General features: G+C 48.8%; 1 protein-coding gene across 3 annotated transcripts in view; it reads right to left on the bottom strand.

Moving 5' to 3' along the window:
• The window catches only part of LOC119955497 (serine/threonine-protein kinase Nek6-like), a 373,379-nt gene that overhangs the window by 301,700 nt on the left and 44,542 nt on the right, over positions 1 to 27,137 (bottom strand). The window contains exon 1 of one of the 3 annotated variants that reach the window (XM_038781738.1): positions 5,233 to 5,581. The exons of 1 other annotated variant lie outside the window; for it this stretch is intronic. The gene's annotated coding sequence lies outside the window, so the exon portion shown is untranslated. Of the gene's footprint in view, positions 1 to 5,232; positions 5,582 to 27,137 lie in introns of those variants that run through there. One more of the 3 variants, XM_038781735.1, reaches the window with a different exon arrangement.

Below are 27,137 nucleotides of genomic sequence, written 5' to 3'. Positions count from 1 at the left end.
CGTGAGCACTACCCGATCCCAAAGCGTGAAGGGTTAATCTGTGAGATGGCTCATGTCAAATTCTTTACCAAGCTGGGCGCCTCCCGTGGGTTCTGGCAGATACAGCTGCACGAGTCCAGTCGGAAGCTGTGCACGTTTAACACTACGTTCAGCAGGTATTGCTACAACCGCATGCTTTTTGGTATCATATCAGCTTCCGAAGTATTTCATCGCATAATGGAGCAAATGATGGAGGGCATCGAGGGGGTGCGAGTCTGTGTGGACGACGTGATCATCTGGTCCACGATGCCCGAGGATCACATCGCTCGCCTCAAACATGTTTTCCAGAGGATACATGAAAACGGCCTCCAGCTCAACAGGGCCAAATGCTCACTTGGTAGGTCCGCTATCAAGTTTCTGGGTGACCACATTTTACAGCAGGGTGTGCAACCTGACGCTGACAAGGTGCTGGCAATCAATGCCATAAAGACCCCAGAGGACAAAAAGGCGGTCCTCCGTTTCCTCAGGATGGTGAATTTTCTCCGGAAATTCATTCCCAACATGGCATCCCACACCGCAGCCCTCCAGCATCTCGTAAAAAAGTCAACAGTGTTCCAGTGGTTTGAGCTGAAAGCGAAGCCCACCACAGCCCCAGTACTGGCATTCTTTGACCCAACCAAGGATACCAAGATATCCACAGGCGCAAGCCAGGACGGCATTGGGGCGGTGCACCTCCAGCGAGACGACTCCTCGCCCTGGGCTCCAGTGGCATACGCCTCCAGGGCCATGACTCCGACTGAACAACGGTATGCCCAGATCAAAAAGGAGTGCTTGGGTCTCCTGACAGGAATAGTCAAGTTTCATGACTACGTATACGGCCTGTCACGGTGGAAACAGATCACAGGCCTTTAGTCCACATAATCCAAAAGGATTTAAATGACATGACGCCTCGGCTGCAGCGAATTCTTCTTCGTCTCCACCGATATGACTTAGAACTCGTCTACACACCGGGTAAGGAGCTGATCGTCGCGGATGCCCTATCCCGATCCGTCACCACACCGTGTGAATAGGGCGACTTCATTCGCCACATTGAAGCACAGGTGCAGTTGTGTGCCAGCAACCTCCCAGCCACTGATGAACGAGCTGTACAAATATGCGAAGAAACTGCCAAAGATCCCCTACTGCAGCGTGTGATGAAGCACCTCGGCCTTGGCTGGCAAAAAGGGCAGTGCCCCTAGTTCTTCAACGTTAAGGACGAGCTGACGGTTATTGAGGGGATCCTTCTTAAACTAGATAGAATCGTCATTCCCCAAAGCAGGCAAAACATGGTGCTCAGACAGATCCATGAGGGTCACCTGGGGGTCGAGAAATGTCGACGCAGAGCTCGGCAGGCAGTTTACTGGCCTGGCATCAGCCAGGACATTGCCAACATGGTCCTCAACTGCACAACATGCCAGAAGTTTCAACCAGCTCAGCCCAAGGAAACGCTGCAACAGCACGAGATTGTGACCTCTCCGTGGTCCAAGGTGGGTAGACCTCTTTCACGCCAATGGCCGTGATTACGTGCTCCTGGTCGACTACTTCTCCAGCTGCCCGGAAGTGGTGAAACTGTCAGACCTCACATCCAGGTCCGTCATCAAAGCCTGTAAAGAGACGTTTGCCAGGCATGGGATACCACTCACGATAATGAGTATCAACGGTCCATGTTTCTGCAGCCAAGAGTGGTCCGACTTTGCACGATCCTACCACTTTAGTCATATCACATCCAGTCCCCATTACCTGCAGTCAAACAGGAAGGCCGAGAAAAGGGTCCATATTGTCAAGCGGTTGCTGTGCAAGGCTGCAGACTCAGCCTCGGATTTCAACCTGGCGCTACTGGCATACAGGGCAATCCCTCTGTCGACTGGTTTGTCTCCGGCACAGTTGCTCATGAACCGCAACTTGAGGACGACTGTTCCAGCTATCCATGTTCCAGACCTTGACCACCTCACAGTGCTGCAGAAGGTGTAGCGATCCAGGGACTAGCAAAAGATCCCGTATGATGTTCATGCCACGGATCTGCCTGCGCTGGCTCCAGACGATGTTGTTCACGTTCAGCTGCCTGAGGGAGGTTGGTCAGCCCCAGCTGTTGTCATCAGACAGGCTGTTCCCAGGTCTTTCGTTGTCCAAACGGCTGATGGATCCATTTTACGGCGCAACAGGAGGGCGCTGCGTAAAGTTTCCTGCCCATCACCCGACCGCACTTCTCCGCAAGTCGTGATGCCTCCTCCGGACGTCTTGCACCACGAGGCCACCGATCTGGCAGCGATCCCACCTGTCCACAAGGCCACCGAGATGGCAGCCATCCCGCCTGCCCAGGTGCCGGCGTCCCCCCCCTCCACCTCTGCGGTGATCAACAAGTATTCGTCGCCCACCACAAAGACTGAATCTATAGACTTAAATCTTGTAAATTTTGTTCAGTTTGCTCTGTATCTGCACGATAGACACCTTCCCATGTACATATGTTCATTCATTCCCCACTTGTACATAGTTATGCATGCATATACAGTCACATTCCAAAATTTATTTTAAAAGGGGGAGATGTCATAATATCCACTCATGTATATCATGAGATGCAGACAGGCAGTGAATGACACACAGGATAACCAATGAACACACATGACACAGAACAACCAATCACCAGTCAGGACATCACCACTATAAAGCCCACAGGGCATTAAGGCTCTCCCTCTCTCACAGGACACGGCTGGGGAGATAGTCACAGTGCACAGGCCAATGAACATTTTCACCATGTGGTAGAGAGCTAGTCTGGTCAAGCCAGTGGGAGGTTATCAGTTAGGTTAATAGAGTGTCAACCCACAGCAGATTATGTACAGCAATCAGCAGGTTCAATAAAACTGTGTTGGACCATCTCCTGTGTCGGAAGCCTGTTTCTCGTTTTACTGCATCCAATTGCAGTCGATGTTAGATCAACACAGATAACACATCATGGTCAACACTCAATTACCCAGAATGAGATAGACAAAAGACTTGCACTTACAGAGCACTATTCACAACCTCAGAACCACATTATCCGCTTCAGCAGCAAAATTAGGAAGGCAGATTATTATATGATTGGGTGTAATTTGAAAGAGGTGGATACTAAGCGGGAACTTGGTGCCTTCTTGCATCGGTCACTAAAAGTAAGCACATTGGTACAACAGGCAGTAAAAAGGCAAATGGTATGTTGGCCTTCATAGCGAGTATAGGAATAGAGGTGTTTTACTGCAACTGTATAAGGTGTTGGTGAGGCCACACCTGGTGTGCAGTTATGGTGTCCTTATCTGAGGAAGGATATTCATTTTTAAAAAATAAATTTAGAGTACCCAATTCATTTTTTCCAATTAAGGGGCAATTTCCCGTACCAGCCTCCCCGGACAGGCGCCGGAATGTGGCGACTAGGGGCTTTTCACAGTAACTTAATTGAAGCCTACTCGTGACAATAAGCGATTTTCATTTCATTTCAATTTAGCGTGACCAATCCACCTAGCCTGCACATCTTTGGGCTGTGGGAGTGAAACCCACGCAAACACAGGGAGAATGTGCAAACTCCACACGGACAGTGCCCCAGAGCCGGGATCGAACCTGGGACCTCGGCGCCGTGAGGCAGCAGTGCTAACCCACTGCGCCACCGTGCTGCCCTTGAGGAAGGCTATTCTTGCTATGGAGGGAATGCAGCAAAGGTTTACCATCCGGGGATGGCGGGACTGTCATATGAGGAGAGCCGAAGTCGGTTAAGATTCTATTTATTGGAGTTTAGAAGAAGAAGGAGGAATCTCATAGAAACTTACAAAATTCTGACAGGATTAGACAGGGTAGATTCAGAAAGAATGTTCCCAATGGTGGTGGAGTGGGGGGAGGGGAATGAGTGGGGAGTCCAGAACTCGGGGTCACGGTTTGAGGATAAGGGGTAAACCTTTTAGGACTGAGGTGAGGAGAAAATTCTTCACCCAGCGAGTGGTAAATCCGTGGAATTCTCTACCACAGAAAGTGGTTGAGGCCAAAACGTTGTGTAATTTCAAGAAGGAATTAGATATTGCTGTTGGGGCTAAAGGGATCAAGGGATATGGGGGGCAAGGCGGCATCAGGGTATGGAACTTGATGACCAGTCATGATTCAAATGAATGGTGGAGCAGGCACAAAGGGCCAAATGGCCTCCTCCTGCTTCTATTTTCTATGGGTGTTTTTCTATGTAACTTCCCACAGGCAGTTAAGTATTTTGGAATGGTGTTTGGAATGCAGGAAACATAGCAGACAATTTGCACACAGTAATCTCTCATGGGCAGCAGCACGGTGATGACTAGATAATCTATTCGCTATGATGTTGACTGAGGGATAACAAATGCTCCACATTTGCATTCCCAAATGGCCAGAACACGAGGAATAACCCCCCTGTTATTTATTAAAGCAGTGTTACAAGGTCTTCTTTGCCCACTCAAGAGAACAGATGGGGCTCTGATTTAACATCTCGTCCAAAAGGTAGTACCTCCAGCAGTGCAGCACACCCTCATTACCGCAAAGGAGTGTCAGCCTAGATAGTTGTGCGTGAACCTCTACAGTGGGTCTTCCTTCCAACTCAGCAGTAAATAAGGTACACATTGAGCCTAAGTTGACACATGCAGGGTGGTCACTGGAATGAGCCACTGAGCCCGAACAAGGATGTCCTAAGTATGACTCTGCTCCTTTAAGAAAAAACAGGAAGGAAAGGGGAGGGCAAAACAGGTTTTGGGGAACAGGGGAATATTAGGTAGAGCATCGTTTTAGCATTTAAAGGAACTTAACCGAGTCACACAAGTGATGATGCAAAAAAAAAACTTTTTATCGGAACTGATAGTCTAAAGAATGATTCCGAAATAAACTTTGCAGCAAAACTTTTGTAAAGTTACTGTGAAAAATGCCACATGAAGGGGAGGGGATCTGTCTCTTAACAGCTGAAATGTCCTTGTTTGTGACTCTACAGAGGAAGGAAGCTACTGTCATTTATTTACATTAGATACCAACTTCTGCAATTCCACAGTCTCACAGTGATAAAAGAGGCATGTGAATCGTGATGGAACTGTAACATATATATGTATATGTAGGTAAGAGGAGACATTAGACAAGCTACGCTTAACAGCAAAAGATCTCTTGCAAAACCGTGGCAGGTTAAAGCACATGTTATATTCTAGTTAATTTGAAAAGGTAAATAATCAGGGAGAAAAAAAAAACACAGACCTACCAGGACCTATAGCTCGTGAATTGGCACAGAAACTGCCCTGCAGATTATGGAAGAGTCGATCAAACAGACATAAGCATTCTGGAAGGATTCGTCCTTGGGAAGCAACTTGTGTTTGCGCTCCATGAAAATCCACTCTCTTTCTGAAGCCTGTTTCAGTTTACATGCCACGCAGGCCTCCCAGAAGGAACGTTAGACTTTTTTTTTCTTGAGAAGGGGAGGGGACTTTGCGTGAAAAATTACTGAAACCTTCTCTTTTCCCTAATCCTGGCCTTCTGGCCTCGGGCAAACACTGCACGAGGACAGGCGAAAGGCAGCCTTTTCCAAACCAGATGTTTGCCATACTGAAGGAAGGGGTGGGCCTTCAGGGGGGGGGGGCAACCTTTCAGTCAAAGCGCTGATAAATGAAACCTTGTATTGCGAAAGAATGTTGAAGCTTCACTCTTTTTGTTTTTCAAATCACAAGCTGAGCTGGTTTGCGTTTATTTTTAATTGAAGCCAGATTGACCAGTTTTGCGAGTGCAACGATTCTGAGCTCTCTCTTTTGCCATTCTCTTCCCCTTGTCCCAGAATGCTTTTGAATTTCACTGGAATGCACCGTTCCTCTCAGTCTGTCATCGGCACAGTTGCAGAGTCTCACAGCTTTCCCGGCCCAGATGTGGGAGACATGCTGCTCTGCCTCCCAAGCCCAAGCTGCTCCCATCATCCAGCAAAGTTTCGACTGAAACTTCCAGCTCAGTAATGCAGAGCTGTTCGAATGTGACTTTGCAGAATTTGGGGAGATTTCCAAAATAATCGACACAAGCAAGGATACGAAATAAAATCAAAGGGGCCATTCGCAGCACATATTAATGAGGGTGATCTTATAATGAAATATTAAAAGACCTCCGGATATTCTCCATACCTAAATGTATACCAGCTCAACACATTTAAAGAGAAGCCTAACCATATAGGGTGGAGGTGTTGACCTTGGATTGGGTGCTCTTTCCAAGAGCCGGTGCAGACTCGATGGGCTGAATGGCCTCCTTCTGCACTGTAAATTCTATGAAAAGCTATGAATATATTGCTGAATAAACATTACCTTTCAGTATGTGCATATCATACACATTATCCTAGAAGAAGAGGAGGTATTATTGAGTTGCGGTGCAGATTCTTGGTTGGTTTAATCTAGGTTTTTCATGCAGAGGGTGGTGGGTGCCTGGAACACTTTACCAGTGGAGGTGATAGAGGCGGGCACGATAGCATCATTTAAGAGGCATCTAGACGGGTATATGAACGGGCGGGAACAGAGGGAAGTAGAACTTGGAAAATAGGAGACACGTTTAGATAAAGGATCTGGATCGGCGCAGGCTGGGAGGGCCAAAGGGCCTATTCCTGTGCTGTAATTTTCTTTGTTCTTTATTCTTTGTATATTTGTGTATGCGCTCAATCACTGAAAGTGCATTGAAGTCAACAATGTGAAAAGGGAACTTGGCTGAGCCTCTAAGTTTCCTGTCAGTTTGGATTCACATTTCTAACAGAACTGCCCTTTCACACATAATATGGAATCCAGTTCAACTAAACAAACAAGATTTGCTTGAGATCGTGCTGATATATGCTTAAACACGTATCCGTGTCAATGGTGCTCTCGAACTCGAAGTTAGGCTGAATAATTTTGCGAGTTACGTAACCTAATACTTCAAAAATTACATGCGCGGGTTTCATTTGTTGTCATGTTGCTAGCAAGCTATACATTTGCTTCTCACTGACTGACTGACTGACTTAAGCTGGTACATGGTTCCATGGGCACAGATTTTCCTTTGGTACCTCAGTGGAGTGGCAATCTTGATGTGTGAATCTAGGGCAGTATTTGTGAGTTGGATACAGGGGTCAGCCATCCAAGCCAGATCCTGTGCTCCACTTGCATCCTCCTTCACGCACTTTCCAAAAAGGGCCACAGTATTTGTAACATGTGTCTGTATTTGAAACTTTATCATGGTGAAACATGTCAAATCTCTTCAAACAACAAATTAATTTTGCATGCAGTGCCTATGGAACCATGTACTAGCTAAGTCAGTCAGTGCCTTCATAAGAGATGTAAGAAATTGAGGGAAAAAAGTCTATTGCTTGTTTGCAATATGACAACAAATGAAATCCACTCATGAAATTTTGAAGTATTAGGTTACATAACCCACAAAATGGTTCGGCATAACTTTAATTTCGAGAGCCCCGTTGACACTGACACATGTTTACATATATATCAGCACAATCTCAAGCAAACCTTGTTTGTTTAGTTGAATTGGATTCCATATTATGTGTGAAAGGAGTTTGTTAAGGAGCCTGTGGTGAATGTATTGCTACTACAATTCATCACTGTATTGTATTGTATTATGTTGATGCCCTTCTGGGCTCCGCCTGTGGCTCTGCCCCCTCGGGGGTGGTATATAAATCTACAGCCTGTAGGCGGCACTCAGTACAGAGCAGTCGCAGGCAGGCACAGATCTGGCTTATTAAAATCACTGTTTACTTCTGCTAATCGTCTCGTGTGAATTGATGGTCACATCAGAGCCAAAATGGCCAGTGATCTCGAGCAGGATTTTCTTGTCTAAAACGGCGTCTAATTGGAATGCTCCATCACCTGCTCTCCCAACCTCTTCCGATAAACAAACCCAGCATAGATCAAGTTCAAAAGCAAGAAACTCCCTGGTTTGTATCCCTGAGGAAAAGCCCGGACTATACACAATGGACTTAGGTTGATCCAACAAGGGATACACTATGCACAGAGAGGCATCTTGATGTGGGTTAGCATGATAGAGCCTTGAGGCCAATTGATGAAGAGATGGAGAATTGGTGTTCTTTTTTGCAGTCCTCCATCATCAGGGAACTGTACAGGTGTGAGATCATGTGAACAGGGAACATAATCAACTCACATCACTTCCATATTCTTCTTGGAAGAATTGTTTCAGCCTGACGACGTCGATGCATCCAACAATGCACTTACAATCACAGCAGTGTATTGTCTTTAGTGGTTTGCTGAAAAAATAGAGGATGAATATAGGCCTGGAAACATGTCACCCTCTCTGTCAGACACAGTACATTGTCAAACGAGCCCAAAGGAGAGGAAAAGAAAATATTGTACAAAGCAGAGCAAGGGGAAGATGACTAAAAAGGTTAATTCTGCTATTATATTGCTGCTGATGGTGTTGAACTGAATGTTGTCATATCATGTTGGGTGGCACTGTGGTTAGCACTGCTGCCTCACAGCTCAAGGGACCCAGGTTCAATTCCGGCCTCAGATGACTGTCTGTGTGGAATTTGCACTTTCTTCCCATGTCTGCGTAGGTTTCCTCAGAGTCCAAAGATGTACCGGTTAGGTGGATTGGCCATGTAAAATTGCCTCTTAGTGCTTAAAAGGTTAGGTGGCGTTACTGGGTTACAGGGATAGGGTGGAGGCATGGGCTTAAGTGGGGTGCTCTTTCCAAGGGCTGGTGCAAACTCGATGGGCCCAATGGTCTCCTTCTGCACTGTAAATTCTACGATTCTATGTTAAGATTTGTTAAGATTACTCTAATTACCACTTTCCAACACTGTAACTAGGTTGTCAAATGAGGTTCACATCTGCTGAAGATGCAGGATAGGTGGAAAAGTGTATTTTTTTAAAACATTACAGGCCAAACATTCCAGGAATTTCCATTATTTTTAAATTAAACCAAACAGCTAGTTTGGACCTGCTCGATGATAAAGTTAACCATGATCCCGCAAGAACAAACAATGAAAGAAAGCTGAGAAAGCAAATGTCGTGGAAAGCTCCTGGAGGTAATGCTAAAGCTGAATTAAGCCATTCTGAGACCTCTACACCCTTTTATAACTGCAGATTCTTAAACATATTTCCATCAACTGAAGCATTCCGATGTGATTCCTCCTTGTCAGTCCACTTGAAAGCAGGCTGTCAGTCATGACCATGGCTTGGCATTTGATTGACAGCTAGGAAACCAATACGGTCATCTGAAATGCACATTTCCAAATTTCTGTAATTAAAGACACTTGGACCCTGATTACTACTTTTTCCAGGGAGTAGAGCATTGTAGACACAACTTCGAACTGTAGGATGCTGTAGTTTCAATTTGTACTGTATGATTAGAGCTTTGAATCAAAGAATCATAGAATTTACAGTGCTGAAGGAGGCCATTCGGCCCATCGAGTCTGCACCGGCTCTTGGAAAGAGCACCCGAACTAGGCCCACAACACAGTAACCCCACCTAACCTTCTTGGACACTAAGGGCAGTTTAGCATGGCCAGTCCCCCTAACCTGCACATCTTTGGACCATGGGAGGAAATCGGAGCACCCAGAGGAATCCCCGGGAGATCGTGCAGACTCCATGCAGTGATTCAAGCTGGGAATTGAACCTGGGACCTCGGAGCTGTGAAGCAACTGTGCTAACCATTGTGCGACTGCACCGCCCCTTGATCTGTTTCAAGTAACTGCTCAGAGTTAAAATCACTATGATTAGCTCACTAACTCTTGATATTGCAAATGTGATTTCACTTCCCTGCATCACAACGGCGACTGCACTTCACCTTGTTGACTGTGAAGTGATCTGGGATGTCCTGAGGTCCAGAAGGACACGATACAAAGCATATTTTGTTTTGCTCTACAAGGGGGAAACATTAATCTTAAGACATTTGATTCACCAGATTTCCCTAAGCAATGGCATCTGCTATTTGAAGATGACCCTGTTTGATGTACAGTCCTATTGATTATAGAAGCTGCCCTATTGATTTTTCAGTAAAGAGCTTCAGACGGACACGACAGGGGCTATAACAGTCTTTATGTGCGAGTGCTAAAGTTCACAGTATATCCCCCGTATGTCAGCTTGGTGAAACCTCTGGACCAAGCCATCCTGGGGTTAAGCTCCCTCTTCCTTGAAGAGTGCGAAAGAAAAAAAGACTTGCATTTATACAGCAGCATTCACAAATTCAGGACCTTGCAAAGTGCTCCAGCCAATGAAGTACTTTGGAATTGTCGTCTGTTTGGTAATGTCAGCAACATTGCTTGTTGGGATGGGGGCTATAGATATTCAATTAAGGTAACTTGAGTTTCAGATGGCTTTACGATTCTATGAATCCATCAAATTTCTCTGTTAAAAAGCACATTTCAAAAGTAGGATGGCCACCATGTTTAGATGACAATCGGATAAGGCCTTCTGTAAATGCGAGTGTTTATTTTATCACCATGCTTGTGTCTCCAACGCAGTTACTCAGTCAAGTTCAAAGTACGAAAAACAGTTGAAAACGCAGTTACATATTTCACCTTAAAATTCCTTCCCTCTGGTAGCAGTAAGCTGAGAAGGTAAAACATGTTGAAGCCCATCTGGCTGAAGAATTGCACCCAGAAAACAGCTAAGCTGCAACTAAAAAAATCCTGACAGCGTTTGGCATCCTGTAATGTATAATGGTGTGCATCCTGCACAGAAATGGAAATTATGCTGATTACAGTCATAAAAATGATAAAAGCTTTGAATATCTATAATTCACAAAGGAGGAGGACTGTTGGAGGGAATGTAACAGAAGGAAAAATAAATATGCCTAATCCTGCAATGCCTACCTAACTGTGAAAGGATTGATTGGATACTAACCAGTATGCTGTTTAAAGCCTTAATATTTATGTAGCTGGTGAATCTGTCCTATTTCTCAGAGGGAGAAGTTTCTAAGTTTCACAAATTAGAACAGCACAGCAAAAAACACCAGTCTGTGCTCTGCACAAAGGATAAATAGGTAATTAGTATGATGTGTAGCGCAGAGCAAAACCATTTCGCCGCTTCCCAATAACATGATTTTGTTCCCGTTTCTCGTATCCTTCATGTTGTGGGATGTTTCTCCCAAACATCATCACCTCATTTCCTGATCTGAACCTTTTTATTTAAATAATCATTGCATCTCTCCCCACACCTACTGGTTCCCAAGGCAGACTTTCATCTGACCCCTTTGTGAGGCTTTTCCTGGAACACTAGTCTGTCGCCAGAGGCATATATCTTGAGGGGCGCCACTCCACACCAAGCATGGCTGACCAGGGGTCACGTCCCCCCCCCCCCCCCGTCCCCCCCCCCCCCCCCCCCCCCCCCCCCCCCGCTCTTACCGCCAGCCACTGGTGTATTGGTAGGACGTTGCGGGTGGATATCCCTGTTTGGCCGCCATATGAACACACCTTCCTTGGCCATCAAGTCTTAGTGTGGGAGTCGAACTTGGAGCTTCTGGCTCAGATGCTGGTCGCTACTTACTGCGCCGCAAGACCTCCAGGGTATTTTAAAGAGTGCCAAAGGTATAAATAATACAAAACTTGGAAGGGATTGTCTTCTAAACTAGAAAATGTAATGAGAGTAGGGCTGCAGGTGACACAGGGATTACATATCAGACGGCAAGATTTTTACTGTTTCCTGATCAGAACAATGTATGGGTTTTGAGTGGATTCAGATTTTATAGAGAATTAATAGTGGTTGAAGGGTAAAAGAAAACAGGATTGCGTGAGGCAGGCTTTTCCTCTTCTCAGGGAGAGGGCAGAGACAATTTTGCTTTCTGACTAGTGCCTCGACTGAGATCTGCCAATTTATGGACGGCACGGTAGCACAGTGGTTAGCACTGTTGCTTCAAAACTCAGGGTCCAGGTTCGATTCCCGCTTGGGTCACTGTCTGTGCAGAGTCTGCACGTTCTCCCCATGTCTGCGTGGGTTTCCTCCAGGTGCTCCGGTTTCCTCCCATTAGTCCCAAAAGACGAGCTGTTAGGTAATTTGGACATTCTGAATTCTCCCTCTGTGTACCCGAACAGGAATGTGCCGACTAGGGGATTTTTGCAGTAACTTTATTGCAGTGTTAATGTAAGCCTACTTGTGACAATAAATATTATTATTATTATAACACAGAGGATCGTGCCTGGAGATCTCCTGACCTGTACGGTGTAAAACCAGTCCCAAGGAATGGCTTCACTTACCATTTGGTACTTTGCACATACATTCTTCAGGGAAAACAATGGCTGGATGAGTAGATCTCAGGCAGGTGGCAGTGTGATTGGCTCTGTACTATCTTTCTAGCAAATGTGCTACGTGTGGATGTGCAGGTGACGACAGGATCAGGCTTGGCTGTCATTGCCAAACAGTTCACCAACATGTTCGCACATGAAGCATAAACACTTGGGTGGAGTACCAAAGAGTTTTCAATACCTTTAGCACTGTGACCTGCATCGGGTCCGTGTTTTTGAAACTGGAAAATAAAATAGATTTGCATTTATATCGTGCCTTTCGCAACCACAAGGTATCCCAGAGTACTTTGCAGCCAATGAAGTATTTTGAAGTGTAGCCAGTGTAGGAATGTGTGAAAGGTGGCAGCCATTTGGCACAGTGCAAATCCGCAAAGCAGCAAAGTGATAATGAGCACACGATCAGTGATTAAGGAACGAATTTTGGGTTGCTAAATGTGATCATGATGCCCCCAAAAGGTAGGGACGTGGAGGTAGCGGTCGCAATGGACGCAGAGAAGGCATTTGATCGGGTGGAATGGGAATATCTGCGGGAGATACTGAGACGGTTTGGGCGGGGCTTTATTGACTGGGTCAGGCTGCTGTATCAGGCTCCTGTTGCGAGCAAACGGACGAACAGGTCAACATCGGACTATTTCAGGCTGCACCAGGGGACGAGGCAGGGATGCCCCCTCTCCCCAATGCTGTTCGCATTGGCCATAGAGCTGCTGGCAATTTCACTGAGAGCCTCAAGGGGCTGGACCGTGTTCGACGTATTAGATGCTGTGGTATGAAGAGACAAAAGTTCTGTTCCTTTTTCACCAACACACTTTTATTTCTTCCAACAGACTCTGCACAAAACTCTACACATCACCAGACCCAGAGGCCACCTGAAGCCCCTTTACATATCAGTGTCAATTATTGGACACTTAACATAAATGAGACAACTAATTGCAATGTCTCTTAACCCATTACTTAACAGTCTGGGGGGGGTGGGGGGGGTGGGGGGGGTGGGGGGGGTGGGGGGAGGTGGAACACAAGAGTCTCATTATACGCAGACGTCCTGCTCCTATATGTTTTTGACCCACTACAAGGGATGGAAGAAATTATGAGGATTCTGGGGGAATTTGGCCGGTTTTCGGGTTATAAATTGAACATGGGAAAAGTGAGATGTTTGTGATCCAGGCAAGGGGGCAGGAGAGGGGATTGGGGGAGCTGCCGTTTAGAGTGGTGGGGGGAAGCTTCCGGTACCTAGGCATCCAGGTGGCATGGGAATGGGAACAGCTACACTACTTAAATTTGGCCCGATTAGTAGACCAAATGAAGGACAATTTCCGAAGCGTTTGACACGCTTTCGTTGCCACTAGCTGGGAGGGTGCAGGCAGTGAAAATGGCGGCCTTCTCGAGATTACTGTTTGTGTTTCAGTGTCTCCCCATCTTTATTCCGCGGTTCTTCTTTAAATGGGTCAATAAGGTGATCACTGGCTTTGTGTGGGCGGGTAAAACCCCGCGAGTAAAAGACGGGATGCTTGAGTGGAGCCGGGGAGAAGGGCGGGCTGGCGCTGCTGAACTTTAGTAATTATTATTGGGCGGTGAATATAGCCATGATCAGGAAATGGGTGGTGGGGGGAGGGTCGGTGTGGGAGCAAGTGGAGGCGGCATCATGCAACGGCACTAGTTTGGGGGCATTGGTAACAGTGCCTCTGCCATTCCCGCCGGCACAGTACTCTACCAGCCCCGTGGTGCTGGCGGCCCTGAGAGTCTGGGGGCAATGGAGGAGACATGTGGGAGCGGAGGGAACATCGCTCTGGTCTCCAATCTGCAATAATCACTCGTTTCCCCCGGGAAGGCTGGATGGAGGGTTCCGGAGATGGCAGAGAGCAGGGATTGATAGGATGGGAGATATGTTTATGGAGGGGAGCTTTTATAGCCTGAGGGAGCTGGAGGGGGAATGTGGATTGATGAGAGGGAATGAGTTTAGGTACCTGAGGTGCGGGACTTCCTATGCAGGCAGGTCTCAACCTTCCCGCTCCTACCACCAAGGGGGATACAGGACAGGGTAGTTTCCAGAATGTGTGTGGGAGAAGGGAGGGTTTCTGACATTTACAAGGAACTCATTGGGGTCAGAGGAGACCCAGACCGAGGAGTTGAAACGCAAATGGGAAGAGGAGTTAGGAGAAGAGATAGATGATGGTCTCTGGGCAGACGTGTTGAGTAGAGTCAATGCATCCACATCATGTGCCAGGCTCAGCCTGATACAATTCAAGGTCGTTCACTGAGCTCATATGACAGTGGCCCGGATGAGCAGGTTCTTTGGGGTAAAAGATAGGTGCGCAAGGTGTGCGGGAGGGCCAGCGAACCATGTCCATATGTTCTGGGCATGCCCGAAGCTGAGGGGATTCTGGCAGGGGTTTGCCGGATGTCATGTCCAAGGTGTTGAAAACAAGGGTGGCACCATGTCTGGAGGTGGCGATTTTCGGGGTGTCGGAAGATCCGGGAATCCAGGAGGAGAAAGAGGCAGACGTTCTGGCCTTTGCTTCCCTGGTAGCCCGGAGACGGATACTATTAGCTTGGAGGGACTCAAAGCACCCAAAGTCAGAGACCTGGCTAACTGACATGGCTAGCTTTCTCTGTTTGGAGATAATCAAGTTTGCCTTGTGATGCACTATCAATTACGAGAAGACGAGAGTAGAATGTAATCGAGGCTTTAGTACACTGAGATGTGTGGCCTCTTACAGCAGCAGACGAAATGGCTGCTGTACGGACAGCACACATATTTATGCTCCACCTACTGGGTGGAGCCAGCAGGCAGGGATCTACTCACATACCTGTAGTACAGGGGCCTTACCGTAAAACACACATACATACAGTGTATACATCAGTGGTGACTACCACATTCACCCCCTGTTAAAAAATGAGTCCAGCGGGGGTGGTGGAGAACTATACACAGAAAGTTGTGTTTAAAATTACAGATAATACTACAAATTCAGGCGGTCTGGTGCCTTGATCTGCCGTCAAGAGCGCCGCAGTGCTGGTGGCGACTCAAGCAGCGGCTTGATCTTCGGTGACTCCTGGAGCGTGTCGAAATCCTCTTCATCCCCGGGTGAGGCAGGGGTGGATGGATTGTCCCAGAGCTGGGGCTGCGGTGGGGTGCGCCGGGGGAAGGGAGGGTGGCACCGGGGCAGGGGGGGGGGGCGGCGTGTGTGGAACCAGCTGGTGCCAGGTCCCTGAGGGAGACTGTGTCTTGGCGGCCGTCGGGGTACGCTACGTCAGCATACTGCGGGTTGGCGTGGAGTAGCTGTACCCTCTCAACCAACGATCCGCCTTGTGTAGCCACACGTGCCTACGGAGGAGAACGGGTCCTGGAGCTGCCAGCCACATTGGGAGCGAAACCCCGGAGGTGGACTCCCTGGGGAAGGCAAAGAGACGTTCATGGGGAGTTTCGTTAGTCGCAGTGCACAGGAGCGACCGAATGGAGTGAAGTGCGTCGGGGAGGAGCTCCTGCCAGCGGGAGGCCAGGAGATTTCTGGACCATAGGGAAAGCCGGATGGCCTTCCAGACCGTCCCATTCTCCCGCTCCACCTGCCCGTTTCCCCGGGGTTGCAGCTGGTCGTCCTGCTCGAGGCAATGCCCCTGTTGAGCAGATACTGGCGCAGATCATCGCTCGTGAATGAGGATCCCGGGTCGCTGTGGACGTAGGCAGGGAACCTGAACAGGGTGAAGATGGTGTTGAGGGCTTTGATGATGGTGGCAGATGTAATGTCGGGGCATGGGACGGCAATAGGGAATCGGGAATATTCATTGACCACACTGAGAAAGTACGTGTTTCGGTCGGTGAAGGGGAGGGGCCCTTTGAAGTCCACGCTGAGGCGTTCAAAGGGGCGGGAGGCCTTCACTAGGCGCGCATGGTCTGGCTGGTAGAAGTGCAGTTTACACTCCGCGCAGATCTGGCAGTCTCTGGTGATAGCCCTGACTTCCTCGATGGAGTAGGGCAGATTAATCATAGAATTTACAGTGCAGAAGGAGGCCATTCGGCCCATCGAGTCTGCACCGGCTCCTGGAAAGAGCACCCTACCCAAGGTTAACACCTCCACCCTAGCCCCATAACCCGGTAACCCCACCCAACACTAAGGGCAATTTTAGACACACTAAGGGCAATTTATCATGGCCAATCCACCTAACCTGCACATATTTGGACTGTGGGAGGAAACCGGAGCACCCGGAGGAAACCCACGCACACACGGGGAGGATGTGCAGACTCCACACAGACAGTGACCCAAGCCAGAATCGAACCTGGGACCCTGGAGCTGTGAAGCGATTGTGCTATCCACAATGCTACCGTGCTGCCCTACAATTGCGGGCCTGGATGAAGTGGTAAACACGGGTGACCCCTGGATGACAGAGATTGTCGTGCAAGGTCCGGAGTCGGTCCACTTGTGTGCTGGCACAATTACCTCAGGTTAGGGTATCGGGGGGCTCGTTGAGCTTACCGGGGCAATACAAAATCTCGTAATTGTAGGTGGAGAGCTCGATCCTCCACCTCAAGATCTTATGATTTTTGATCTTGTCCCGCTGTGTGTTATTGAACGTGAAGGCAACCGACCGTTGGTCAGTGAGGAGAGTGAATCTCCTGCCGGCCAGGTAATGCCTCCAATGCCGCACAGCTTCAACGATGGCTTGGGCCTCCTTTTCGATGGAGGAGTGCCGTATTTCGGAGGCATGGAGGTTGCGGGAAAAGAATGCCACGGGTCCACATGCCTGGTTGAGGGTGGCGGCCAAAGCGACTTCTGATGCATCGCTCTCGACTTGGAAAGGCAGCGTCTCGTCGACCTTGTGCATCGCGGCCGTGGCGATGTCGGCCTTGATACAGTTGAAGGCCTGGTGAGCCTCGGCCGTCAGTGGGAAAACGGTGATTGAATGAGTGGGTGGGCCTTGTCCGCATAGTTTGGGTCCCACTGGGCGTAATACGAAAAGAACCCCAGGCATCATTTGAGGGCCTTGTGGCAGAGGGGGAGGGGGAGTTCCATGAGGGGGCGCATGCGATCGGTGTCGGGCCCCAGGATAGGCCGAGGATGGCTAAGCGGTTGGTGCTAAACACGCACTTCTCCTTGTTATAGGTGAGGTTGAGGAGAGTGGCGGTGTGGAGAAATTTGGAAAGGTTGGCGTCATGGTCCTGCTGGCCGTGGCCACAGATGGTGACATTGTCCAGGTACGGGAAAGTGGCCCGCAGTCCGTACTGGTCAACCATTCGGTCCATCTCCCGTTGGAAGGCCGAGACCCCATTGGTGACGCCAAAGGGAACCCTAAGAAAGTAGTAAAGGCAGCCGTCTGCTTCGAACGCCGTGTATGGGCGGTCTGCCTTACAGATGGGGAGCTGGTGGTTGGCAGACATCAGGTCCACTGTCGAGAAGACCCAGTATTGTGCAATCTGATTGACCATATCAGATATGCGTGGGAGGGGGTACGCGTCGAGCTGCATGTACCGATTGATGGTCTGACTATAGTCAACGACCATCCTGTTTTTCTCCCCGGTTTTCACCACTACCACTTGGGCTCTCCAGGGGCTGTTGCTGGCCTCGTGATACCTTCCCGAAGCAGCCACTGGACTTCAGACCTGATGAAGGTCCTGTCCTGGGCGCTATACCGTCTGCCCCTGGTGGCGATGGATTTGCAATCCGGGGTTAGGTTTGCAAAGAGGGAAGGCGGGTCGGCCTTAAGGGTCGCATGCCGCAAACGGTAAGGGGTGATAGGGGTCCGCCAAATTTCAGGGTTAGGCTCTGGAGGTTGCACTGGAAGTTCAGGCCGAGTAGCAAGGCAGCGCAGAGGTTGGGGAGGACGTAAAGGCGGAAGCCGCTGAACTCCATGGCCTGGACAGTGAGAGTGGCGATGCAGTACCCCCGGATCGCCACGGAGTGGGATCCGGAGGCCAGGGAGATTCTTTGGTTTGCGGGGTACACCACGAGGGAGCAGCGTCTTACCGTATCGGGGTGAATGAAGCTCTCAGTGCTCGCGGAGTCCAGCAGGCAGGAGATCTCATACCCGTCGTCCTTCACCTTTGTTGAAGCGGTCACAAGGTTGTGTGGTCGAGACTGGTCAATCGTGACCGAGGCGAGACGCAGCTGGTCGTCGGCGGTTGCAGGCGATGAGCAGCATGATCAGGTGTCCGACGGGCAGGGAACCTGAGGCGGGTAAGATGGCAGCGCCCACGGGCCGCACGTGTTCTGGGATAGGCAAGATGGTGGTGCCCTGGGGCTGCATGTGTCCTGGGCAGGCAAGATGGTGGTGCCCTGGGGCTGCATGTGTCCTGGGGCAGGCAAGATGGTGGCGCCCATTGGTTCTGAGAGAGACAAGATGGCACCCACGGGCCGCACGTGTTGTGAGCAGAGCAAGATGGCACGTCCCACTGGCCGCACGTGGGGGGTACTGGGACAATAGTGGTGATTGAGCGGGCCTGGCACACTGTAGCGAAATGTCCCTTCTTGCCACAGGCCTTGCAGAGGGCACTCCATACCGGGCAGCGCTGTTGGGGGTATTTTGACTGCCCGTAGAAGTAGCATTTGGGTCCCCGGGGGTTGGTTGGCTGCCACGCGGCACAGGCGTGGGGTTGGCTGGGGGCGGTCGCTGATGAGGTCCATGATGGGGTGACCGTCGGCGGGGTCCATGATGCATAGTGGGGAGGGCCGCGCGGTCGGGGGCGTAGGCCTGAATGTTGCGTGAGGCGACCGTCAGTGAGAACGCTAGTTTTCTGGTCACCGTGAGGTCGAGCGTGGCCGCTTCTAAGAGGCGCTGGCGGATGTAGTCAGACCCTATGCCCATAACGAATGCGTCTCTCATCAGCAGATTCGAATGTTCAATGGCCGACACGGCCTAGCAGTCACAGCCTCTCACTAGGGCAAGTAGGGCACGCCAGAAATCTTCCACCAACTCACCGGGAAGTTGGCGCCGCGTGGAGAGGAGATGCCTGGCGTAGATTTTGTTCGTCCACTGAGCAGTGGTTTTCCTTCAGTAGCGCCATGGCCTCTGCGTAGGTCGGCGCGTCCCGGACGAGGGGAAAGACGTTGGAGCTCAGCCATGTGTACAGAATCTGGAGCTTCTGTGCTTCTGAGATGGAGTCTGGCGCAGACCCAAAGTACGCTTCAAAACAGGCTAGCCAGTGTCCGAAGTCCTTTTTGGCGTTGTCTGCTTGAGGATGCAGCTGCAGGCGATCCGGCTTGATGCGGAGGTCCATCTCTGAAAAATCTCTGTGTAATAAATTGATGCACTATCAAATCCGAGAAGAGAGTAGAATGTAATCGAGGCTTTATTACACTGAGATGTGTGGCCTCCTACAGCAGCTGACGAATTGGCTGCTGTACGGGAAGCACACATATTTATACTCCGCCTACTGGGCGGAGCCAGCAGGTGCAGGGGCCTTACCGTAAAACACATATATATACAGTATATACATCAATGGTGACTACCACACCTTGAGAGGGTCAATGTTAGGATATGTCCGGAGATGGCAGCCATTCGTTGACTTCTTTGGGGAAAATTAACCGTCAGCAGAAGCGGGAGGGGGGAGAGTCGGGGTTTAGTCTAGTTTAGAGTAGGGGGTTAGTAAAGGTGGGACCTGTAAGGGAGGATGACGCTTTTGCACTATATTTATATTTTCATGTACATTGCTTATTCTGTTGTTGTTATAAAACCATAAATATCTCAATAAAACGTTTATTAAAAAAAGGAGACCAGGCCAGGACACCGGGGATCATTTGCTCTTCTTCGAAATAGGGTTCTTTTACATCTACTGAATAGGCAAACAGAACTTTTGTCTTAGCATCTCATCCAAAATGGAGCACCTGTGATAATGCAGCTCTCCCTCAGTACTACACTGCAGTGTTAGCCTGTATTTTGGTGTTCCAGGGCCGGAGTGGATCTTGAACCCGCAACCTTCAGATTCAGAGGCAAGAGTGCTACTAACTGAGCTCCAGTTGACGAGAATAGAGAGCAGCTTGGAGGAAAAAACAATGAAGCATATTTTAAAATTACCTGCGGGTAATAGCACAGCAAATGAATACACATTTTCTAAATGTAGAAAAAAGAAGCAGCATGAAGGGACAGGGGCTGGCCACTCAGTTCTTTGAGCCTGTGCTCCCAGTCAATTAGATCATGGCCGGAATTCCGGCCGTTGCGATTCTCTTTTCCCACTGGCAGTGCGGCCCCGCCCGCGAGTTTCCCAGTGGTGGCTTCAATGGGAAATCCCATTGACAATTGGCAGGAGTCGAGATCACGCCACCAGTGAAAGACGCGCTGCCGGGAAACTCGCGGCTGGCAGACCAGAGGATCGTGTCCCATGGCTAATCTGTATCCTGGCTCCATTTGCCTTCCCTTGCTCCATATCCCAGAATCCTGATATCCGAACACAAACAACTTCCCTACCATATTATGCCACAGGACCCCCCCCCCCCCCCCCCTATCAGATAGTGCAGATTGCGAATTTAGATGCAGGCACCAGAAACAGTGCACAGAGAAAAGTAAAGCCACTGGTTTATGAAGCTATCATTGCAAACCCCACAGTTCAGAATGGAGAGGAGCAATTCTCATACAGATATCAAAGGACTATCTAAAAAAAAACACATCTCGGAAATATTGGTAGAGATGTTATGATTTTAATGGGAGAAGATGCACTAAAACTTTTAATACTCTGATGGCAACTTGGCCTTTTGAAAAATAGACATGAAAGGTAGAATATTCAATCTCTCTGGTAGAAAAATCAATGGTATTTTCTGTAAAAGAGCAAAAGTTTTTATTCTGGTTCCTTGTGGAAAATGTCTCAAAATAGAAACTACCAGGCCATCTGTGATCTTACTTCCTATATTAAGAAATAATGGGTCAATACCTTCTCTGAGACTCATGCATACCTAGAGGTATGGGCATGAATGGCACAGATAAAAGCAAATTACTGCGGATGCTGGAATCTGAAAATGCTGGAAAATGCTGGACAATCCCGGCAGGTCTGACAGCATCTGTAGAGAGAGAAAGGAGCTAACGTTTCGAGGCTGCATGACTCTTTGTCAAAGCTCAAAATGGCACATATGCTTGCATATGGCTCTTCGTGTTTGAATCCAGCCAAGAGATAGTGTGGCAGCTTCCTTCTTGCTGGACACTGGGAGCATGATTTTCAGCCCCCACTGAGCTCAGGAACGGAAGCAGGTGGAACGTGAAAATAACAGGGTTAGTCAGTGTGACAATTTTCTGACACCATAGAAGCCATATCGTTCAGAAAGAGGCCATTCGGCCCATCGTGTCTGCATCGACCACCCTACCTAAGCCCAATCCCTCGTAACCCCACCAAACATTTTGGACACTTGGGGACACTTTATCATGTCCAATCCACCTAACCTGCACATCTTTGGACTGTGGGAGGAAACCGGAGCACCCGGAGGAAACCCACGCAGACACAGGGAGAACGTGCAGACTCCACATAGACAGTCACCCGAGGTCGGAATCGAACCCGGGTCCCTGGCGTTGTGAGGCAGCAGTTCTAACCACTGTGCCACTGTGCTGCCCATGCCTGGCATCAGCCATTTTGGCAAAGGTGGTTTGGGGCTGGCAGGGCTGCCTGTCATACCAGGCGGAGGTAACCCAGTAAGGCTCACTAAGGCTCAGAAGCCTTATTGAAGGTGAGTTAAGGAGAAGGACTGGGTATTACAGGCAATCTCCAGTCTCCCTATGTAATGAGGTTGGAGGAGGAAGTTTTATTGCCTGGAGGGTGGGGGTGGGATCACCCAGTATTTCATATTACTTTCCAATATTCCCTAGATATGGGGGTGATGCCAGAGGTCTGGAGAGTGCCAAATATGGCACGCTCATTCAAGAAAAGATGTAAGGGCGTTCCTCATTACTGCAGGTTGGTTAGTTTATCATCAGTGGTGGGTAAGGTTTTAGATACAATAATCAGGAGGGGGAAAATCAACAGGCCTCAGGAGAGGTTGGAGTTAATTAAGGAGAGCCAACACAGATTTAGAACATAGAACATACAGTGGAGCCCCGTGGAGGTCACCTCTACGACCCAGGGCACCAGGTTTATAGCGGGCTGTCAGCGGCATGCGCAGCCACAAGGCTGCCCTGCCGGCTGCAGTTATAGTGTTCTGAACCCATCCAACCCGACCCCACAGCCCACCTCCTAGCCACCCACCATTACTCCCCCCAGCCCTGGCAGAAGCCCACACCCGGCCAGCAGCGTGACTGTCGGTGAAGTACGGCAGTGCTGGACACTGTCTGTACACCCCACCTCTCTCTCTCTCTCTCTCAGCAGCCACCACGCCATGTTCACCATCATTGATAGCACATACGGACCACGGTGTCGGTAACTCGGCCCATCGGATGCGGAGTATCGTGGGTGGGGCTGCTAATGAGATGCTAAAGGGTTTACAACTACGCACGGTGTGCGTTGGAATGACACCGTTTCCGATGAGGTGGAGCATGTCAATTAGGTGTCAAACCGCCGCCTGCCGCGACTTCGGCGTCGGGAGCGACTCTGTGCCCGATCGCACGCCCCGATTTCGGCCAATGGGGAATCCCGCCCTCTGTCAATGTGAAATGCTTCAGGTAAGTTGAGGCAATTTATTGGTCTGAGAGCTGGGATTGAAGCTTGTGGGAGTCTGTTTGAAGAGATAGGCATTTTACTGTCAGTGCGAGCAGGCTATTTAACACAGGTCGCCTCATTTTGAAGTACCTCAGGTGAAGGCGCAATCAATCCTGCAGAAATGCAAAAGCCTATCTAGCCAAGTACTGTTAAGTCCTAGTTTCTTTGCTTGCATGTTATAAACAGTACTGACACATGCAACCCCCTCATGGGGCTTTCATTGCAGTTTCAACAGTTATATTTTGTTGTCTGTTTCAACATTTACAACAGAAAAGTCTCATAAATGATAATTAAAAGATCTTAATGCTGTTAACCAGTTGCGCTCTTAAGAGCATCACATCCACTTATCATCCACAATGGCGTATAACTCCACTTCGACAGCCCTAATTCAGGCTAGCATGTATTCTGGGTAAACAAGGGCCCTTTGGATATGGAACAAGTCATTAAATTTCCTCGACAGCCAAGAGTTGGTGATAAATACAAGAAGCATTCCTGCTGAGATCTGACTTTCAGTACAAAGGTTTCTCGAGAGGAATACAATTTGAGAAGAATAATGGAGCCATTCATTCCTTGCCAGGCTGGGTTGCTGGCTTTCTGCAATTTCTCAATAAATGTCACCGATACGATTCAGAACATGGCCCTGGTAGTTATTTTTTCAAAAGTAATTTGAATATTCATTGAGAACAGATTAGCGCTGCACCATTTAAAGGCAGAGGTTATGCTTTTTTATTTTCCTCTCAACCTAGTGAGGGTTGGAAGCCAGAGAAAAACTGGTTCAAGGGTGGCTCGGTGGCACAGTGGTTAGCACTGCTGCCTCACAGCGCCTGGGGCACAGCATCAGGAACAGCTTTGGGTAACTGTCTGTGTGGAGTTTGCACTTTCTCCCCGTGCTTGCGCGGGTTACCTCTGGGTGCTCCAGTTTCCTCCCACAGTCCAAAGATGTGCAGGCTAGGTGGATTGACCAAGCTAAATTGCCCCTTAGTGTCCAGAGTGATGCACAATCAATAACTCTCAAGGCGAGATTGGAGTACAATTGAAGGCTTTATTGGACTAGATGTTTCCCCCAGCAGCGCAGGTACAGAATGCAGCAGCTAGGGAGACACAGACTCTTATACTCCGCCTTACTGGGCGGAACGAGCAGGCAGGCTTCACCAATGATATTACTGTCTCAGGTACCTCCCACACCAATGATCTTACAGCCTCAACCTGGGTACCGTGATACCTCTAATACCAACTACCACACAGAGTAGTGCAGGTTAGGTGGATTGGCCATGCTAAATTGCCCCTAGTGTCCAGGGATGTGTAGGTTAGGTGGATTGGCCATGCTAAATTGCCCCTAGTGTACAGGGATGTGCAGGTTAGGTGGATTGGCCATGCTAAATTGCCCCTAGTGTCCAGGGATGTGCAGGTTAGGTGGTTGGCCATGCTAAATTGCCCCTAGCATCCAGAGATGTGCAGGTTAGGTGGATTGGCCATGCTAAATTGCCCCTAGTGTCCAGGGATGTGTAGGTTAGGTGGATTGGCCATGCTAAATTGCCCCTAGTGTCCAGGCATGTGCAGGTTAGGTGGATTAGCCATGCTAAATTGCCCCTTCGTGTCCAGGCATGTGCAGGTTAGGTGGATTAGCCATGCTAAATTGCCCCTAGTGTCCAGGGATGTGCAGGTTAGGTGGATTGGCCATGCTAAATTGCCCTGCCGTGTCCAGGGATGTGCAGGTTAGGTGGATTGGCCATGCTAAATTGCCCTTAGTGTCCAGAGATGTGCAGGTTAGGTGGATTGGCCATGCTAAATTGCCCCGTCGTGTCCAGGGATGTGCAGGTTAGGTGGATTGGCCATGCTAAATTGCCCCTAGCATCCAGGGATGTGTAGGTTAGGTGGATTGGCCATGCTAAATTGCCCCTAGTGTCCAGGGATGTGCAGGTTAGGTGGATTGGCCATGCTAAATTGCCCCTAGTGTCCAGGGATGTGTAGGTTAGGTGGATTAGCCATGCTAAATTGCCCCTAGTGTCCAGGGATGTGCAGGTTAGGTGGATTGGCCATGCTAAATTGCCCCTAGTGTCCAGGGATGCGTAGGTTAGGTGGATTAGCCATGCTAAATTGCCCCTTCGTGTCCAGGCATGTGCAGGTTAGGTGGATTAGCCATGCTAAATTGCCCCATTGTGTCCAGGGATGTGCAGGTTAGGTGGATTAGCCATGCTAAATTGCCCCTTCGTGTCCAGGCATGTGCAGGTTAGGTTACGGGGATGGGCGGGGAGTAAATCTAGGTAAGGGTGCTCTTTCGGGAGGTCGGTGCCGACTTGATGGGCCAAATGGCCTGCTTCTGCGCTGTAGGGGTTCTGTGATTCTATGACAATGAGAGAGAGTATTAAATGAATTGGGATGTAGAAAGGTTGGTCAGAGTGCAGCCAGTAACAAGGAGAAAGGTTTTTACCCAGAGAGTGTTGAGAATGTGGAACTTGCTGTCAGAGGGAGTTTTTAAGGTCAGAAGCATTAATGCATTGAAGGGGAAGCTAGAAAAGTGCACAAGAGAGAAAGAAATAGGAGGTTATGCCCATAGGATGAGAGGAAGTGAGTAGGGTGAGGCTCCGTGGAACATAAGCACCCGCATAGACCTGTTGGACTGAATAATCTAAGTATGTGTTTTGAGTTCTATGTGATTCAATGGTCTGCAAGCAATGTGAGAAGGCATTAATGAAGACTTCACCATATAGTTGTGTCTTTTCCAGATTCCACTGCATTTATCAAGATAAATTATAATGACTTCACATTACCTCATGCTATTCAAATGACATTTAAAACAAAATAAACAGTGATATGACTATTGAGCAAACCAATAGGGAGCAATGTGAACTGCAGCAGAGATGTTGTATACTGTCTGAACACTTAGCCTACAAATTACAGTGAAAAGATTCCATATGTCGTTGAATCAAAATATAAATTGCGAATGAAAGGCCAGTCACTTCTAAAACTATACCCCTGCTTATGCAGGCGCAACTCAAGCTCAACGCAATACATTCAGACTTCTCCTTAACATGCAATGGTACAAGTCACCAAAGAACTGCCCTCAGTAGAATTCCCTGAAGTGTGTTCCATTATAATTAGAGCAGGATTGAATCTTATCTGTAAAGTATTTGATGATCACTGAAACTAACAATTTCTATCGAAGCAATATCATAAAGTCTCAGTAAGAAGTCTGACAACACCAGGTTAAAGTCCAACAGGTTTGTTTCAAACACTAGCTTTCGGAGCACTGCTCCTTCCTCAGGTGAATGAAGAGGTAGGTTCCAGAAACATATATATAGACAAATTCAAAGATGCCAGACAATGCTTAGAATGCAAGCATTCGCAGGTAATCAAGTCTTTACAGATCCAGAGAGAGGGGTATTCCCAGGTTAAAGAGGTGTGAATTGTCTGAAGCCAGGACAGTTGGTAGGATTTCGCAAGCCCAGGCCAGATGGTGGGGGGTGATGTCGCCACCTGGGGTGGCCACTTCCCGATTCCAAAATGGAGGCCCGCAAAGAATGCAGGGAAAATCGGCCAGCCACAGGAAAACAAGCAGGTATTAAGACTTGCAGAACCCAGACAGAACCGAAACCAATAGCCATCTACATATTAATGAGCAATTCCCAGGAACAATTAAAAACATTGAAGCAATCGGGACCAAACCAGACTCCCCGGCGCCAGCGGGAGCCAGGACAAAGGAAGGCCAACGGACACATAGGGCCCGCCCAACGATCAGGGAACAGCTCCAGTATTGGAGAAATCGATAGAACCGATTGGGACTTGGTCCAATTAATTGGGACCAGGTCCGGGGTCCGCCCACAAGGGCGCAAAACCCCTGGGGACTATAAAGTAGAGTCCCCAAGTTCAGTTCGCTCTCTTGGCAGTTCTCTCTTGGCAGCTCTCAAAGAACTCTTGACCGTGACTCTCACCAAGGAGAGACCTGCCTAGCAGCTGCACCAACCAAGTAAGTCTCCAGTCAATGCACGCTATGAGATAGGCACTCCTAGCTACTAGTCCATACCAGCTTGAAGCCTGCAGACTCAGAATCGAACGAAAGGCCATTGTTCCCCTGACATGGTGGGCCATTTGAAAGCTAAGTATAGGCCTTTAGTTGTAGTGATAGCCTAGTAAGTAGAGGTTTATGCATGAGTAGTGATTAACTGTGTGTACAATAAATGTATTTTGATTTGAAACTTACTAACTGGTGTATTGAGTTATTGATCAGCACTTGGCTTTGAACCTCGGGGTGGTTTCAGAAAGATACCTGGCGAATCGAGAGCAAAGGTTAT

The sequence above is a fragment of the Scyliorhinus canicula genome, chromosome 21, assembly GCF_902713615.1.
Source record: "Scyliorhinus canicula chromosome 21, sScyCan1.1, whole genome shotgun sequence".
Taxonomy (NCBI): domain Eukaryota; kingdom Metazoa; phylum Chordata; class Chondrichthyes; order Carcharhiniformes; family Scyliorhinidae; genus Scyliorhinus; species Scyliorhinus canicula.
This window is presented reverse-complemented; position numbering and strand designations above follow the sequence as displayed.